The sequence below is a fragment of the Triticum dicoccoides genome, chromosome 5B (assembly GCF_002162155.2).
Source record: "Triticum dicoccoides isolate Atlit2015 ecotype Zavitan chromosome 5B, WEW_v2.0, whole genome shotgun sequence".
Lineage (NCBI taxonomy): Eukaryota > Viridiplantae > Streptophyta > Magnoliopsida > Poales > Poaceae > Triticum > Triticum dicoccoides.
Window position 1 is genome coordinate 626,496,368 of NC_041389.1, and position 2,203 is coordinate 626,498,570.

A 2,203-nucleotide genomic window follows, 5' to 3' on the forward strand; every position below is an offset into this window, starting at 1 on the left:
GGTCGGGGTCAGTGAGAGATATACACATATCTCATAAAGAGACGTGTTACTGTAGGTGTCGTCGGGGTTGGTTTTGCTAGTTGTGCCCGAAAAATGTGCAACTATGCGCTGACAAAGAAAATACGCAAGGCTACCATTAAAGCAGAGGCACAACGACAGGCTGCGTTTATATACACGGTCGCACGATCACAAAGCGAGGATACACTGAGACTCGGTACTACTCGTACGACTTAGTTTACCTCGTTTATGTCTAAACGGGCGTGCCTGGTGGATGTCGAGGCTTCTCCACGTGTCTCACTGCCGGGATTAGTCGGAGATGACGGAGGAACTGCAGGATCGGGGTAGCGATGATGACCATCGCGGGGATTGTTGGCCACAATCCCGTTGGAGTGTGCTCCCAAAAGGTGACGAAGCACTTCTGGGGTCATCAAGGAACCTTGGCCGCTGGCTGGAGATGATCTCAGGGTCTTGATCGGGTGTCCGAATATCACGACTAGGTTGTCGGCGTCGGGCTCGTCTTCTCTTCTAGCTGGGGTTTGACGAACCAGCTCTCCTCGAGCTGCGATCAGATCAATGGTGATCTGGTCGAATAGTGCCTCTAGTGCACTTACATAGCGCACTAGGTGCAATAATGCGGGATCCGTCTCGTGATCTCCGTTGGCAACTTCGGGTGGTCTACCATACCATTCACATCTGGGGTAGTAGTAGAACGAGCGACAGTTAACTCTGGGTGACAAGTGCCGGAGATGAACTATATAGCCTCTCGAGCGGCTAGTTGGATGGCTTGTGGCTCAAAGGAAGTTGTTCTTCCGGTGAACCTGTAGGGGCGTTCTGGCGACAGACCCCTACTGTAGATGTGCACAGTGGCCCAGAATTGGCGGTCTTCACCGCTCATGGATCCTTGGTACACAACATATTCTGGGGGCTCTTCTAACGCATAGGCACGACGGGTGAGGTTTGCGAGTATGGTTACGAAACCTCCAAGATTGGTTGCTGTGGTCTCATTGTGCACGACGGGGCCAGGCATTATGTCTCAGCTTGGGGTAGAGAATGTGCTGTGCTGGGTTGGGGCTAGCTTGCCCTTTTTATAGAAAAAGGGGACGGATTCTTCCTTCGCACGCTTGCGAATAAGACATTTTTGCCATCGGTCACAGGTGTGCGATCGACAGGCTAGGCTTAGGTTGGGCACCGACTGCCAAAAGTGTCGGGATTACTGTGTGGCTATCTTGCACGGGAAGCTTGGCTGGGGTTTTGGTTAGGGTCTGGTAGGTTGGTTTGCCTAAGTTTTTCGACCTGGCTAAGATAGGATTAGCCAATGGTCATCCTGGCTCTGATACCAAGTCTGTCACGACCGGTTTTCCGGGTATAAATTTCCAGAAAAAGACTGTCGTGCTCATCAGCCCCAGGATTACTATTAGCTGATGAGGTTCCAACTTGATACAGAAATTCCAACCAAAATACAAAATATGCAGTACAAGACCATTCTGGCCTGTGAGTACAACAAAAGGTTTCTAGTGGTTGAGAGCGGAAGCGGTTTGAGGATCATCAGGGTCTATGGGACTCCATTTCCCATCAGGAACAGCTGACCAAGTTAACTCCTATCTTCCCGAGGTTAATATCACCGTTGCTTAGGTTCCGAGGCTGTCATCGCGTCGCTCCTCTCTGTGCAAGAAAATCTGGCCAAGACAATAGCCAGGGACAAGCCAGTGAGTACTTTGAATGTACTCACAAACATTATGAACACAGGTATAACATAACAATGGTGTGCTGAAAATAGTTTATGCTCATGACGTCAGTCACAAAAGATAAATAAAACTCTGATGCGTGCAAGCACGTTATTTATGAATATGCAATAACATAGTAGTATTAAAATTTATGAAATAAATAACAAGCAATGCCACAGTCGGGCGTCTTAGCGACACCACATAAAGGGCTTTAAAAGAAATGCCACAATCGGGCGTCTGAGCGACACCACATAAAGGGCTTTAAAAGAAATGCCACAGTCGGGCGTCTGAACGACACCACATAAAGGGCTTTAAAAGAAATGCCACAGTCGGGCGTCTGAGCGACACCACATAAAGGGCTTTAAAAGAAATGCCACAGTCGGGCGTCTGAGCGACACCACATAAAGGGCTTTACAAGAAACAATCATAGTGAATATCCCGGAGGTAGAACCATCCCAGAGATACTCGATGATAACAAT